The sequence below is a fragment of the Schistocerca piceifrons genome, chromosome 11 (assembly GCF_021461385.2).
Source record: "Schistocerca piceifrons isolate TAMUIC-IGC-003096 chromosome 11, iqSchPice1.1, whole genome shotgun sequence".
In the NCBI taxonomy this organism is placed as follows: Eukaryota; Metazoa; Arthropoda; class Insecta; order Orthoptera; family Acrididae; genus Schistocerca; species Schistocerca piceifrons.
Window position 1 is genome coordinate 1,430,973 of NC_060148.1, and position 17,406 is coordinate 1,448,378.

Here is a 17,406-nt window from a genome sequence, read left to right on the forward strand (position 1 = left end):
CAGTGCATCTATGTGCTCCCCCCATGCCAAATGTTTATCTACACTCCTGCAAATTGAAATAAGAACACCGTGAATTCATTGTCCCAGGAAGGGGAAACTTTATTGACACATTCCTGGGGTCAGATACATCACATGATCACACTGACAGAACCACAGGCACATAGACACAGGCAACAGAGCAGGCACAATGTCGGCACTAGTACAGTGTATATCCACCTTTCGCAGCAATGCAGGCTGCTATTCTCCCATGGAGACGATCGTAGAGATGCTGGATGTAGTCCTGTGGAACGGCTTGCCATGCCATTTCCACCTGGCGCCTCAGTTGGACCAGCGTTCGTGCTGGACGTGCAGACCGCGTGAGACGACGCTTCATCCAGTCCCAAACATGCTCAATGGGGGACAGATCCGGAGATCTTGCTGGCCAGGGTAGTTGACTTACACCTTCTAGAGCACGTTGGGTGGCACGGGATACATGCGGACGTGCATTGTCCTGTTGGAACAGCAAGTTCCCTTGCCGGTCTAGGAGTGGTAGAATGATGGGTTCGATGACGGTTTGGATGTACCGTGCACTATTCAGTGTCCCCTCGACGACCACCAGTGGTGTACGGCCAGTGTAGGAGATCACTCCCCACACCATGATGCCGGGTGTTGGCCCTGTGTGCCTCGGTCGTATGCAGTCCTGATTGTGGCGCTCACCTGCACGGCGCCAAACACGCATACGACCATCATTGGCACCAAGGCAGAAGCGACTCTCATCGCTGAAGACGACACGTCTCCATTCGTCCCTCCATTCACGCCTGTCGCGACACCACTGGAGGCGGGCTGCACGATGTTGGGGCGTGAGCGGAAGACGGCCTAACGGTGTGCGGGACCGTAGCCCAGCTTCATGGAGACGGTTGCGAATGGTCCTCGCCGATACCCCAGGAGCAACAGTGTCCCTAATTTGCTGGGAAGTGGCGGTGCGGTCCCCTACGGCACTGCGTAGGATCCTACGGCCTTGGCGTGCATCCGTGCATAGCTGCGGTCCGGTCCCAGGTCGACGGGCACGTGCACCTTCCGCCGACCACTGGCGACAACATCGATGTACTGTGGAGACCTCACGCCCCACGTGTTAAGCAATTCGGCGGTACGTCCACCCGGCCTCCCGCATGCCCACTATACGCCCTCGCTCAAAGTCCGTCAACTGCACATACGGTTCACATCCACGCTGTCGCGGCATGCTACCAGTGTTAAAGACTGCGATGGAGCTCCGTATGCCACGGCAAACTGGCTGACACTGATGTCGGCGCTGCACAAATGCTGCGCAGCTAGCGCCATTCGACGGCCAACACCGCGGTTCCTGGTGTGTCCGCTGTGCCGTGCGTGTGATCATTGCTTGTACAGCCCTCTCGCAGTGTCCGGAGCAAGTATGGTGGGTCTGACACACCGGTGTCAATGTGTTCTTTTTTCCATTTCCAGGAGTGTATTATAGTTCCTAGAAAATTTGTGCTGGTTACTTCTTTAATAGTCTTTCCATTTATATTAACATTTATATTATAATTTTCACTATGCTTGGTCTGAAATACTACATTCATTGTTTTAGACTGATTCATTAACAGGTTGTTTTGTGTTAAATATTTATTTGCATTTTCAATAGTCAGGAGAGCTTCCTTCTCAAGCTCCTCCTTTGTGTCAGCTGTGCAAATGATTGTTGTGTCATCAGCATACATTATAAGTTTCTGATTCATATAGCTAGGGAAGTCATTTACGTAGAGTATAAATAGTATTGGCCCAAGCACAGACCCTTGCGGCACACCGTGTTTAACTGTTTGTAATTCTGATATGTAGTTTGTTATATTTCCCCCACTAGTATGTCTGATTTCTGTGCATTGTTTCCTATTTGTAATGTATGATTTAAGTATGTCATAGCATTTTCCTCTAATTCCATACTGATATAATTTCATCATTAATTTTGAGTGGTTCACACAATCAAATGCCTTAGATAGGTCCATAAAAATCCCACAAGTCTTTTGTTGCCTGTCAAGTAAATTAAGAATGTGCTCAATTATATCTGTTGATGCTGTTTTTGTTGACTTCCCTTCTCTGAAACCATGTTGTGATGAATGCAGTATACTGTACTTTGTTATAAAACTTACAGTTCTATTCTTTATTATCATTTCATAGATTTTAGCAAATGTTGAGATCAATGATATTGGCCTGTAATTTCCTAATTCATCCCTGTTCCCTTTCTTAAATATTGGCTTCACTTTACTTACTTTCAGTGAATCTGGAAATATACCTTCTTCTATCGCAGCATTCAGCAAGTGTGTCAATGGTTTTAATATACATTCTCTGCATTCCTTTATGAGATGTGATGTGACACCATCCAAGCCAGAAGAATGTTTAATTTTAAGTTGTTTTATTAGGTTTCACACTTCTGCATCTGTTGTAGGTATGAAAACCATAGTATGATTTGTATGTGGGGGGTTTAACAATTTACTTACTGCATTTGTTTTATTTTGACTTATTAATTTGTCTGCTACAGTAATATAATATCTGTTAAAAGTATTGGCTACTTCTAGAGGGTTTGCGTTGCTTTTCCCACTCGTCAGTGGGCAGATGTCCTCTGCCCGATCTGTTACTTTTCCTCTCTCTCCATTAATGAACGACCATAAACCTTTTGAGTAGTTCTTTCCCTTATCTATAGACATCCTGATGAATGATGCTTTAGTTTCTCTGATAAAACTACAGTACTCTTTCTTTTTTATTTTATACAGTGTGTTGTAGGCCTCATTATTTTTTTGTTTGGATAAATTTCAATGTAATAGAGTATACAAAATGGAGATGTAGTCACATAAACCACAAAATATTTTGTTAAAAGTGAGAGAAAAACTTCTGAAATCATATGGAAATGACATATAACATAAATGGTGTAATCAAAATTGTAATTTAATGTAGTGTAAGTGTAGATTTTTGATGTAGTTAATTCGATGTATGGCAGCTATTAAAATATGTACAATTTTCTGTGATAAAAATTTGACTTGATTCCTGCATCTATACTCTGCAAACCACAATGAGATGCGTGGCAGAGGGTACGTCCCATTGTACCAGTTATTAGTGTTTCTTTGTTCCATTCACGTACGGAGCGCGGTAAGAATGATTGTTTTAATGCCTTTGTGCGTGCAGTAATTATTGTAATTTTATTCTCACGGTAGCTACGTGAGCTATACGTAGGGGAATGTAGTATGTTCCTAGTCATACAATGCTCTGTTGTCCACGGATCCAATAAAGATTGCGTTAAATTTCGAATAACTACACTTATTTTTCTGTACGTTACATCTGCTTCAATTTATCACCTTTATTTGGCTATAAAATGTACGCCCAGAGCCTGTTTCATTATTTAAAGTACAATCACGAAACTTTTTCACCTTTCGCGACAAAATGGAGATCATAATCTGAAGTAAATGTAATCAAAATAGAATTTTATGTAGCCCTTGGGAGTGGGGGCGTTATATTAAAAGCGGAAAATAAAGTAGTTTCACTAAGGTCGGTGTGTTACTAGTAAACATATTCCTAACCTACAAGTTAAGAGTCGGGACTGTTTGACTACATGTCTTTCAAAAATGTATGTAACATGCTATTTGTTAAGGAATGGAGGGACAAATGTTGATTTCTTCGGCCTGTTTAGATGTAATCCAACAATACAGCAATTTAGATTAACAGTTACGAGTAATGTGACAGCTGTCAAACAAACGCAACTAAACTTTACTTATTCATTTGTCTCTCGCCGAAGCGGCGCTGCCAGCGCAAGCACGGTGTGGCATCTCTTGCTGTCCAAAGTGCGTAGAACTACGGAGACGGCGAGTGTTCTCAGAAGGCACGGATTGCGTGGGCGCCATAGCAGTGGCAGACAGCTTATTAGAGTGGAGAAGAGTGTGTGCGCCGCAGGGCGATGTGAAGTGAAGTGCGCGAGATCAGATCGTGTCGCGAGTGAGTGAGTGCCGGCGGTTTGTTCGCGATCCTCGCACGAAACTCGGAAGTCAGCGGGCGGCTGCTTGTCGACCAGTCACGCCCACGTCTTTGCCTTTCATCTTTTTACCCTGGTGAGTACTCTGCGGCCTGGCCGAGCTGCACCTCTGGCTGTCAATGACTGTGCTGGCCCCGATTTCGTCTTGACAGTGACCGATTTTCGTGCTCGTGATGATGTAATACGCCGGGTAGTAGTGGTGGCTTCTTCTCAGGGAATGCGGGATGATTCAGTCAGCTATGCGGGCTAGTCACACGGGGGACAAAGTGCAAGGCACGGCAGAGCAGCCATAAGCTGCAGTATCGATGTGCTCGCGAAACTGCATTGCGTTCTTCCTCAATTTTTTTCTGTCTCTCCCGACCCATCGTTTGCTAGCACTGATTTCCTCGCAGCCAATGCTGTGTGTGTGTGTGTGTGTGTGTGTGTGTGTGTGACCTAATCTTCTAAACTTCCTCAGCAAGCCGGTGTCGTGTGCGCGACTTTAATATTTTCAATGCGCACCATTACAACACCGGGCGTGATTAACGTAAATTAAATGCTTGCTTCGCATGGGTGACCTGTTTCTGAGTAATGCATTGGCGTCTCAATGGATGTGGGAGACACGCAAACTGTGGTGTGAATGAGTGTGTGGCTATCGGAGTAGTGAGCAGCGACGAAAACCGGCTGATTGTTCTCGCAGAAAAAAATTACGTAAAAGCTGTATTATTAATCTAGAGTTGCTGCTCTCCAGTAGTTCAGTCGGTGAGTATCTGGTTATCATTACGCAGGTTAATACATCCCTATCCTTTACCCAACGCCTCCTCTAACCTATTTTTTCAGGATCAGCCTCGCGACTTCCCTCTTTTAGATTCTGTCGAAATTGGCCACAAAGTTAAAATAGATTTGCAAAATGATTAAACACAGCGTTATAAACGCAAGCAATTATTGCGTGTCTTCGCCCACTATTGTTTCTACGTTTTGTAGCAGGCTCTCTCGTGTCAGGAATTGCGCCGTGGTGGGACTACGTATGAAGCCCCAACAGGCTCGTAATGTATCGCTTCCCTGTTATTTTTTTTTTTTATGATTTACGTCACGCGCTTGGCTTCTTTTATGGCCGTGCGAGGCTGTCCGTGCGTAGCAGCGGCGAAGGCAGGCAGCAAATGAATAGGAATGGCCCGTTCAGCGATACGCCGCCCCTGCCTTCTTTGGAAATGTGGCTGGCGGCGATTTTATTCAATCGATAAGGCGGGCAGGGCTGGCTGTGCGCGCTCACGGTCATTACCAGCGGCCGAGCCCTTGCCCTTTTGCCAGCTCTGGAATTTTCTGCGCACGGTTCGGGAAACGGGGTGGCTTCAGCTTGCAGGCCGACGGCGCATAACGTAATATAATATGGCGAAGCAATCAATTCTGGAGTGACCCAGACAGAGGATGTGCGCAGACGAAATCTATAACGTCATGTATATCTTCCGTCTGACACAAGAAGCAGAATTATACTTTCTATGGATGACACCAGTACTGTAATCAACCCAACCATACATAGCATACAGCAACAGAATAAGTCGTAAACAATCTTCTTGAAACTATCATTGACAGTTTTTCTGCGAATGGCCTCGCCATCAATTTCAGAAAGGCACAGGATATTTTTTATTTTTTATTTGTTGATTCGTCCTTAGACCATTCTGTACAAAAGCGTCGGGCATGTGAACCACATCACAGGTATAAGCACAAAGTACGAGAGAATTAAACGAGGATAGTGCGGGAAGTCGGCCCATCGCCTAATCAAAGGGATCATATCAACATTCATCTTGGCAGCTTGGGAAAACCCAAGTCAGGATGCGAGTCCTGTGCGTTATGACTGGAATAGCCAACTCGCCCAGCATGTGATTGGAAGGGAAATTACAGACACGGACTGGGACATGCACAAGAAGTAATTCAGCGATGTAATTAGAACATGAAACTTTGATTTAAAACACTTCTGAAAAGTGTAATACATGAAAAACATGGCACCACAATGTCCAACACCATCTAGCACTTTCTCTGAGGAGATGAAACTGCTTTGCGTCTGAAACAGAGGAAGTAGAAAACACAGTAGAAACACTCGTTTGCAAACACACACAGAGCATAAACGGTACATCAGCTGACACAGGCAAAAGAACTCAACAATAAGTGAGGGCACAGGGTAATATTTCACTTACATTCTAGAAACACTACTCAACAAGAAATGATTTTAACTCTGCTCTAAAAGCCCTTTCCTTTCCAACGTCTTAATGTAAGTTGGCAGTGCATTGCAAAGAACGACCCCATGGTGGCTAATACGTCGTTGATAAGAGTTATTCTTTCGTTTTCTATATGGAGTGACCAAGAGCTGCGAGTATTAAAACTGTGGTAATCGTGGTTGGTTTGAAGGTCACGAAGTGTAGCAGTTATCAACATACATTTATATATGTAAAAGGATGATTCAGTAAGCAAACACTACTCTTTTAAATAGAGGCTTGCAGTGAGCTTTAGTAGACCTGTCTGACAATATTCGAAGACCCCTTTTCTTTAGTGTAAAAATTTCACTTAATGTGCTATTAATTTTACAACAGAAAACTGTTTCGTAAGTTATATGGCACTGGAAGCAACCTACATAAGCCACTGTGGCACCCTCTGAGGAGCAAACTTTAGAAATAACAGAGTAAAACATACAGAAAGATCACCGTAGATTTCAAAAAGTTTTGATCATCATACCCTTTCTAATTGATCTCTGCCTAGTACCAGTTGGAGATCTTCGTTTTGATTCATCTTTCCAAATAGAATATAATTTGTTTCCTTCACTTTAAGGGTCAACCTGTTGGCATTGGGCAATGAATGCAAGGACTTCGAAGGCTTAATCAGTTGTTGTAGACACAGATTCCTTAACATCAGTCGCTATTACGCTGTCGTATGCAGACAGCATGATCTTAGATGCAGCTTGTGTTCGTCATGTATATAACCGAGGAACAGAAGGGGCGAACACACTACACTATGGTACACCTACTTCTGATTTTTTGATTAGAATGAGTTGATGTGAGTTCCACAAGCTGCGAGCTGTTAGGTAACTATAATTGATTTGAAACCACTTGTTTTCAACCTCTTTTATGCCTGTTGCTTCCAGCTTATCTAAAAGAATTTCATGACTAACAGTATCGAAAACTTTAGAAAGATTTAAATTATCTCCCTCAACATAACTGTTTTTTCCAACAGTTTCATTTTTATAATCCTCCATCACTGTTTCTGTACATCTACCTATGCATAAGCCATGTTGCTTATTGTTCAGAAGACAGTGGTCATGTAAGCACTTGGCAATTAGTTATTAATCTGTTATTTTAGAGAATAATGAGAGGAGTGAAATATGTCTATAATTTTCAACTTTATGCCTGTTACTACCCTTCAATAAAGATATCATTTTCGAGATTTTTAGTGTTTGGAGGAACACTCCATCAGTGAATGATAAATTAACAATGTGAGCCAACATATTGTTCTGAATGTGTAGCGGTACTACGCCAATGATGAGTGTAACAAATGGTTAGGATGTAATAAGTGGGATGGAAACTTAAAAATTTCCACGTGTTCATACTGTTGAGAATTTAAACTGGATAATAGCACATTTCGAAATTCCAAAATCAACTTTGTACTTAGGATTACCACACATCTTTTGGAGGAGCAAATCAGTGAGTTGACATCCTTAGCATATTTCCATTCAGTAATGCCATATGGAATAATTTTCTGGCGTGCCTCATCTTTAAGAAAGATCTTGATTGTTCTAAAACGTACTATAGGAATAATATATGGTGCTAACCCATGGTATTATAGACATCCGTAGATATTAATACGGTTTCCGACACAGTTTCTTATATTCTTTTTTATTAGTGACTAGTTTGGAACATTTTCTTTCATTCTAACTATTATCTACATCAGAAGGTAAAGTTTTATTAGCACAACATGAAATACAAAATTTTGAAACATTTTGTATGCACAGATTACAATACCGCAATAAATGTTTTATGGCATACCTGCAGTTCCAAATTTTCGCCGTAATAGTTTGTTTCTACATGAGATAAATCCAAAAAATCGTATTTAACCGTCTTAGATTGTCTTGGCACCTTCAAAATTCGACAGGCATCTGTAGTTGTTTACACAAAAAAATTTGACAAGAGATTCAGTTGTTTAGTGTGTTGACATGTCCTCTTTCCACAGATGATAATGTTACAACCAAGGAGATGGAACACCATAGAGTTAACACCACGATCAGAGTGAAGCAAATTGAGCAAAACTCCGTTTTTGGAAGACAAAACAAAGATGCGGAAGGAAATTACGAAACCTAGCACAAAATAATTAATTCACATAACAGTACACACGTGAAAGTTTGTGCTGGTGTATAACACAAATTTGCAAAAATCACTAACTGATAATATTTTTAAAAAGTGCGTACATGAAATGAGATATATTAGTAATCTTACTGCTTTTGTGTGTGCAGTTACACACTGAGCATGATTTCGAAAAGAAATTCGGCAACTGCATATTTTCAAGGCACAACCGCTTTCGATTGGTGTTCGTCTGAAATCGGTCACCTGAAATCTCACGCTCGTTAATTTTCAGAGGATTCACTGTATTTCATTGTTTCCGTATTAGATAACTTGCTTGTTATGACAGTATACTGTTTCAGGCCTTTGGTTTTAGTTATGTCATGTTCCGTAGAAAATTTTCCCGATTATTTTATCGATTATGATGTGGAATAAGTCAGATTACAAGATATATATACACACACACATATGAATAGTGCTAATATTAATATTACTGAAATTTTTAGTTCTACACATGCAACTACATTTAGAGGTACCTTTTTTTTACCATTTCTGAAACAAAAACTCGTCCATGGAGTAGGAGTAGTTATCCAAAAGAAATGATTTTAAGCTAGATTTAAAACTTTATCTGCTACCTGCCAGACACTTTGTTGTCGGGCAAATGATCAAAGATTTTTGTTGCCGAATAATGTACTCCTTTTTGAGCAGCTGACAGCTTCAATAAGGGATAGGAAAGGTCATTTTTCCCTCTAGTGTTGTACGTACGAACATCACTGTTCTTCGCGAATTGCGAAGGATTATATGTAACGAATTTCATTAGCGAATATATGTACTCTGATGGTGTAGTTAAAATACCTAACTGCTTGAAAATGTGCCTGCATGACGTCCTTGGGTGAACACCGCTAATTATTCTCACTGCTCTCTTTTGTGCAATCAATACTTTGTGTAAGTGGTGAGTTACTCCAGAAAAGTATTCCATAAGACATTATTGAGTGGAAATATGCAAAGTACTTTAGGAGGCTGATCTGTTTATTACCAAGGCTAGCGACTATACGAAGAGTGAAAGAAGCCGAACTTAGTTGTTTGAGTAGCTCAGTAATATGCCTCTTCCAGTTCAAGTTGTCATCAATCTGAACACCCAAAAATTTGGAGAAATCTACCCTGTTAACTGAGCTCTGTTCATATGCTATATCAGTTGTCAGTATGACTCTGTTCAGTGTAAAGAACTGGATATAGCGAGGTTTTTTTTGTTTTTCAAAATTGAGGGACAGTCCATTTTCTGAGAACCACTTAATAATTCTTTGAAAGGCATCCTTAGCAATATCTTAAGCTGCTTTTTCTAGAATGGGATTTATTATAACACTCGTGTCATCTGCAAAAAGTACTAGTTCCGCTTGCTGAACGTTAAGTGGGAGATCATTCACATGAATAAGGAACAGCACAGGACCTAAAATTGAACCCTGTGGGACTCCCTTTGTGATAACTCTCCATTCACTAGAATTTACCACCCTCCCAACATTATTTGTGCTGAAACTTCCTGGCAGATTAAAACTGTGTGCCCGACCGAGACTCGAACTCGGGACCTTTGCCTTTCGCGGGCAAGTGCTCTACCACTTTTGCTTTTTGTTCATTAAGTATGATTCAAACCAGCTGTGTGTATAGCGTTCAATTCCATAAAACCTGAGTTTTTTTAAGAGCGTGACACGATCCACACAGTCAAATGCCTTGGAGAAGTCACAAAATATACCAACTGGCGATAATTGGTTATTTAGGGCTTGTACTATTTCATGGGTAAATGTGTAGATAGCATTCTCATTCGAGTAACGCTTCCGGGATCCGAACTGTGACATGCTGAGTAAATTATTTTCACTTAAATGTGAGACTACTCTTGAATACATAACTTTTTCGAATATTTTAGAAAATGAAGTCAGCAATGAGATTGGTCTATAATTATTTAAGTCATTCTTGTCCCCTTTCGTATGAAGAGGTTTGACAATTGTGTATTTCAATCTGTCTGGAAAAATTCCCTGTGTCAGCGAAGCATTACATATATTGCTAAGGACTCCTCATTAAATTAGAACAACACTTCAAAATTCTGTTAGAGACTCCTTCAATACCACATGAGCTCTGGTTTTTCGGTATATTTATAATTCCCTTAATTGCAGTGGGGGGTGTTGGTGCTATTTCTAAAGGCCTAAAGTCCTGGGAACAACATTTTTTTGCTTCAACTGAACCGTTTAACACAATTTTTGCTGCTACACTCAGAAAGTGATTGTTAAAAATACTTGCAGCTTGTGAATTATCACTCACATCATCACCATGTAGCTTTATTGCTATAGATGCTGTGTACTGTCAGGCTGCCCCGTCTCCTGTTTGACAATATTCCATATAGTTTTTATCTTATTATCCGCATTATTAATTTCTGTCAGAACACACAAGCTTCTCGACTTCTTAATGACTTTCCTTAAAATATTACAGTATCTTTTGTAATAAGCAAGTAACGTCAGATCCTGGCATATTCTGGCCTGTCTGTATATTTCGCTCTTCCTCTTACGCGGTATCTTAATTCCCTTAGTAATCCATGGCTTGCTTGACGTTGTAATGGCTTTTTTGGATAACGTTTCAGGAAAGCAACTCTCAAATATTGAGATAAATTTATGATGGAATAAATTGAATTTGGCATCAGCATCATTTTCTTTGTATACCTGTTCCAGGCTGCACTTAAAGCTCTGTACCCTGTTATAAGCCTCCCTGCCTTGTATGAACGTGCCTGAATCATGTAAGGTGCTAATGTGTTGTTTCCATTAGCTGTGCATCATGATCACATAGCCCATCGACGACTGGGTACACATTAATTGTTTATGCCTGAGCACTGTCTATCAAAATGTTATCGATAAGTGATCTATTATCCTGTTGCACACGAGGTAGAAAATTTACAACAGACACTAGATTGAAACAACCAAACAAAGATTCTAGCTCATTTTCCCTATCGGTATCTTTTAAGAAATCTTCATTAAATCACCACAAACCATTAACTGCTTCTTTTTGTCTGACAGGTAGCTTAATAATGCCTCAAGATTTTTCACGAATAGCTGAAGCAAAACAAGGATAATGGAATGTAGTCTAATTAAGTCGGGTGATGCTGAGGGAATTAGATTAGGAAATGAGGCACTTAAAGTACTAAAGGAGTTTTGCTATTTGGGGAGCAAAATAACTGATGATGGTCGAAGTAGAGAGGATATAAAATGTAGGCTGGCAATGGCGAGGAAAGCGTTTCTGAAGAAGAGAAATTTGTTAACATCGAGTATTGATTTAAGTGTCAGGAAGTCATTTCTGAAAGTATTCGTATGGAGTGTAGCCATGTATGGAAGTGAAACATGGACGATAAATAGTTTGGACAAGAAGAGAATAGAAGCTTTCGAAATGTGGTGCTACAGAAGAATGCTGAAGATTAGATGGGTAGATCACATAACTAATGAGGAAGTATTGAATAGGATTGGGGAGAAGAGAAGTTTGTGGCGCAACTTGACCAGAAGAAGGGATCGGTTGGTAGGACATGTTCTGAGGCATCAAGGGATCACCAATTTAGTATTGGAGGGCAGCGTGGAGGGTAAAAATCGTAGGGGGAGACCAAGAGATGAATACACTAAGCAGATTCAGAAGGATGTAGGTTGCAGTAAGTACTGGGAGATGAAGAAGCTTGCACAGGATAGAGTAGCATGGAGAGCTGCATCAAACCAGTCTCAGGACTGAAGACCACAACAACAACAACAACAGCTGAAAGTTACCTTGAGGGGCTCTGTAGATTGTTACAATTACTATAGAAGTACATTGCAGTAGCAATTCACGAGGACATGCCTCAAGGATCTGATCTACACAAAAACTATTTGTTTCAATATTTTTGACTTTGTGTCCAGTTTTTATATAAGTAGCAACTCCTTTTTCCACGTTGACTCTACACGAATAAGATGCTAATCTGTAATCCCTTAAATTTAACTTCTCCATCCCTGCGGTTACATGGTGTTCAGAGAGACACAAAACATATATACCTTCAGAATTCACCCCATTTTCTAGGCGTACAGGAAGCTCATCTATCTTGTTTTTCAGTCCTCTAATGTTCTGATGAAACACCGAAATTTTATTTCTTTGGACACTGCTACAGACATTATGGGACTGTTCTGTTTTAATCTCTTTCAATACTCTGTCTGCAGCCTGACTCTAAGCTAAAAAATGTGTCCCTCTGACTCAGGTATTTTGTTTTGTGTGCATGTGGCCCCCCTTACATTTTCTGCGAGATGATCAACTAATCTATCCTTCCCCCTCCTAAGGCGCATTCAAGATTTATCACAAACACGCCACCCTAGGGGCGGTCTGTCATAATAAAATGTTAGTTACGGGCACAGCAACTGTAAAAGCCCTCCTAAGACAAACGATGATGCTTTTCGAAACTAGACAATCGCTGCAGTCAGCGTGACACGTGCTTCTCTCTGGGACTTTCTTACTCACGTAACAGAATTACATTACGCAACGTTCTATGTTATCTGCATATAAAAGGGTGCGCTATCGGGAATGAGTGCTTAGATTTCGTGACTTTCTCGGATTAAAAAACGGAGAAACGACGCTGTTGCGAGTGAAATAGCCAGCTGTGACATTTATATTCTTTCTTCTAACAAATATTTGACTTTTTTCCAGAATGTTTCGTGATTTCAAAGCGTGTGATTAGACAGGAATCTAATTTAATTACTGCGAGTGAAGTGAGCAGCAATGACATACAAAGGAGTCTAGGAAAGTTTTGCAATACGGCTTCATTTATTTAATTTTTTCGAAGTAATTTCCGCCGCTTCGAATACACCACTCCATCCTCCGGTACCAATCCTTACACCAGTTCTCCCAAGTTAACTGTTGTTGTCCCAAGCACTCAGCAGGTCCTCTTCACTTGAAAACTGCACTGCTTCCAGCTTCATTTTCACGTACGAAAACAGTGGAGAGTCACAAAATGCATGGTCTATCCGAAATTTGAGCCACTTGGCTTGTAGCACGCCAGGTGGAATAGTTCTGTCATGGCTGCCTCGCAGTATTTTAAAGGAATACGTGGACAGAGGTGGTACAGACTGCAGACTTCTGGACCAAACACTAGCAGCAGCAGCATCCAGAGGGACTCAGAATGTGTTATCTGCCTGCTAGCATCCATTTGCAGATCGCTTCAAAGAAGAACGCAACAAAAAAAGTCGAGGCGATCTTGTTCTTCCACGGACAATGTTTGCTCCAAAGCTGTGGTATTTTAATAACTTACATTACAGGAACATGTAGACGAGAATAGGTTTTGACACATTGCGCCTTCATTTGCAATTTTGTAACATTCTTTAAAAACTTTTCTCTGTAATACCCCATTGAATGAATGCCTCAACTAGGAATGCTTACAAAACTGGAGTTATTGTGTAGCGTGTTCTAAGTGCGAATGGTGCGCTTACTCTTTGTTATTGTTAGCAAAAACTTTATACGAACTGATTGCGCAATGCAACTCGCAATACCATTAAAGAAATACAGTCATCGCAAAATACACTCAGCCCCCCTTACGCACTGAATCCTCTGGCCCTGCTCATAACTGGAAACTTTGGTCCCTGTGCACATTAAAAAAAAAAAAAAGTTTTACCTCGACAGCTGCAACAGTGCATCGCTATATATTCTGGTCTCTCATGAAGAAGAATAAAATAAGAGCGTAATTCAATTTTTATCCGCAATTTAGCTATTTTTGTTTATTTCGGTAGTACTGTCGTTTTACGTCGATGACCCATGCTTTATTTGTTGTCGTATCTCTGCAATTTCCGACCTGCTAGGTTAGTTTGGTTATCGCTGCCGTGCTGTCAATCGTGGCTGCTCCGCCGTCTATTCGCACCAGAGAAGAGCGACGTGCAGTGATCCGTTTTTTGTGGTCGGAAGGCGTATCAGGGGCCGGAATTCATCGAAGACTTCCGGTACAGTACGGGAACAGTGTTTTGCACAACGGAGTGTCTACGAATGGATTGAAAAATTCCGAAATGGTCGCACGAGTGTTACGCACGATGAAGGAGCCGGACGACCGCCTACCGCCACAAATGAAGAAACCATTCACATGAAATGATTCTCTTAGACGATTAACTGTGGACCAAGTGGCACATGGTCTGCACATTAGTCACGTTTCTGCCTACGAAATCATCCAGACAGACTTGGGTTTCATAAAGTTTGTGCAAGATGGGTCCCAAAGCAACTCCCACAGTTGCATAAACAAATGCGCTCGGACATCTCCAAAAAACGTTTGGATCGCTTCTTAGACGGCATCATTACGGGTGACGAAACATGGATCCACCATTACGAGCCGGACAGTAAACGGCATGCAGTAGAAACATCCAAATTCGCTGTGCAAGTAGTACTTCAAGACCCAACCGTCCGTACGAAAACTGATGCTCACGGTTTTTTTGAACGTACGAGCTCCAGTACTGGAACATGGGGAAACGGGCACAACAATAAACAGTGTACGCTGAAGTGAGATGCCTACTGCCAGGCTAAAGCCTGCAGTTCGAAGCAAACGCCGAGGACTGCTGTCAGAAGGTGTTGTTTCTGCACGACAATGCCCGTCCTCACACTGCTGCCCACACTGCTGAAACGCTTCAGAAACGCAAATTTGAAGTACTGGATCATCCCCCGTATAGTCCCGATCTTGCCCGTTCTGACTTATCGCTTGTTTGGTCCACACTGACGAGCATCAAGGAGCCGTCGATGTGCCTCGGACGAAGCAGTGAAAGAAGTTCGCAGCTCAACCGAGAACCTTCTTTTATGACGCCACCAGGAGGCTTGTGCAACGATGGACAAGTGCGTTGCCGGCCGGAATGGCCGAGCGGTTCTGGGCGCTACGGTCTGGAACCGCGCGACCGCTACGGTCGCAGGTTCGAATCCTGCCTCGGGCATGGATGTGTGTCATGTCCTTAGGTTAGTTAGGTTTAAGTAGTTCCAAGTCCTAGGGGACTGATGACCTCAGAAGTTAAGTCCCATAGTGCTCAGAGCCATTTTGAACCAAGTGCGTTCAAACGAACGGAGACTATGTCGAAAAATGATGTTCTTGTAAGTTTCCTGTTTGATTAAATTTTATAACTACTTTGCGGATGATTGACTTACCCTCGTATTTAACATCTTTACCTTGCTTGCGAGAAGACTTCTGCCTCCACATCTACGTTTCCAATAATACATGCACTCTCAATTCCTACATTATAATCTCGTGCAAAGTCAGCGATCCCCTTTATAGACCCGTCAGAGACATAACATCGTTTATAATACAATAGTTTCATTTTAGTGTACGTTAGTACCATTACAATATTCGAGCGCCACATGTAAAGGTACCCCAGTATACTCCTTTCCATTTTAGTGCGAGGTAATTGAAATACCTTATTAAAAGGTTAACAAACAGTCAATTTGGAGAAAATTAGTGTAATCTTCATGTTCTGAGTGTAAAATTTCCTTCAGCAGATTTTGATGGGTACATTTATGTGGGCCGTAAGCGCGTTCGTCTTATATTGTGTACAGACAGTGCTAAAGTTAATGGAGAAATGCTTTGTCTGCACAGATAGCGACAGGATGACAGCTGCTCGAAAAGTAAGGATAAATTTGACAAACCTGGCAGGTACGCGTACGCGCTTGTTTGACAAACTCGTGGACAGCTAAACAGTGAATTTGAGAAAAAAGTTGGACATGGTTTCAAATCTGATCACGGGAGAGAGGGGGGCCGTGGGGAGCCTGTACTGGTCGTCAGCATTCGGGGTTGTCACAGGAACTCCCGGGCTCTAAAATGGATTCCTTAACAGCTATGAACACGATCTTCGCTATGGTGAAGCGTATCTCTTCTCCCGTAGCTTTTATGGTATGCGTTTCAGAGGCTATGTTTAGCAGACTTGTTTTGTCTCTGCCATATTCCTGAACACCGACCATTCATCGTGGGTGTCCAGCGAGGGGCTCCCTTATTTCAAAACTGAATATCTGCAGAGCTGAGATCGAAGGACGAGTGCAAAAAAAAAAGAGGTACTGTGGCGTTCGCTGTGTTATTCAGTGGTTTGGTATTCAACTAATTTCTAAATGAAAATGGTAATCTTACTTCATGACAGTGAGTAATTACTAAATAATTTTTTCTCCCGGCTAAAGATTTGGCCGAGTTGCTAAAGAACTCCAAGTTAACGTCGTGTTAAAGTGTTGTCTGTAAGTTGTGTGTCACTAAATCACAGTTCATACAACAAATTCTATACAACTATTGATTATGATGGAAACAGTTATCTTCAGCAAAATTATCATTAAAACCATCGAATATCAGCCGCGCACAACACTGACGTATGTTACCTGAAACACTATTCTTCGCAGCTCGTGCGTCATTAATTTCGGCTCCATATATCAGCAAGAAAAGTGTTATATGGATCGTGCTATGAACACTGTTTTTAAAAAACCAATCTGATTGGAATTATTTTCATTAAAATGAGTTCGGAACCACCGGTGCACATTTATTTACACATTTTTATTACCTTCTGCATTTATGTCTGCAGAGTTGCGTAATTTGAATTTGCCGCTGAGATATTTGTTAAGATGGCGGCAGACAATTGATAGACTTTCTATTGTTAGAGCAAATTTCATTTTAACACGATAAGTATTTGAAATGCTTATTATACTTTACCTTTATATTCTGCACTATTTAGACTAATTTTCATCGAGCAAACCTTTGATGCTTTCGTAAGAAACACAGATAAAAACGCGATACAAATCGCTATCATCAATGGCTGCGCTCCTTGCAGCGGAAAGAAATAATTAATACAAAAAAATGGCTCTGAGCACTATGGGACTTAGCTACTGAGGTCATCAGTCCCCCAGAACTTAGAACTACTTAAACCTAACTAACCTAAGGACATCACACACACCCATGCCCGAGGCAGGATTCGAACCTGCGACCGTAGCGGACGCGCGGTTCCAGGCTGTAGCGCCTAGAACCGCTCGGTCACCCCGGCCGGCATAATTAATACAGATAATGCTTATTGAGAGAGGAATAATTATTCACTCATATGTATAATAATAATAATGAACTCT

General features: G+C 41.5%; 1 protein-coding gene across 1 annotated transcript in view; it reads left to right on the forward strand.

The window, feature by feature from the left end:
* The first annotated feature begins 3,835 nt into the window (after positions 1-3,835).
* Positions 3,836-17,406, forward strand: part of LOC124720477 (ras-associated and pleckstrin homology domains-containing protein 1) — a 541,520-nt gene continuing 527,949 nt past the window's right edge. The window contains exon 1 of the mRNA XM_047245837.1: positions 3,836-4,082. The gene's annotated coding sequence lies outside the window, so the exon portion shown is untranslated. The remainder of the gene's footprint in view (positions 4,083-17,406) is intronic.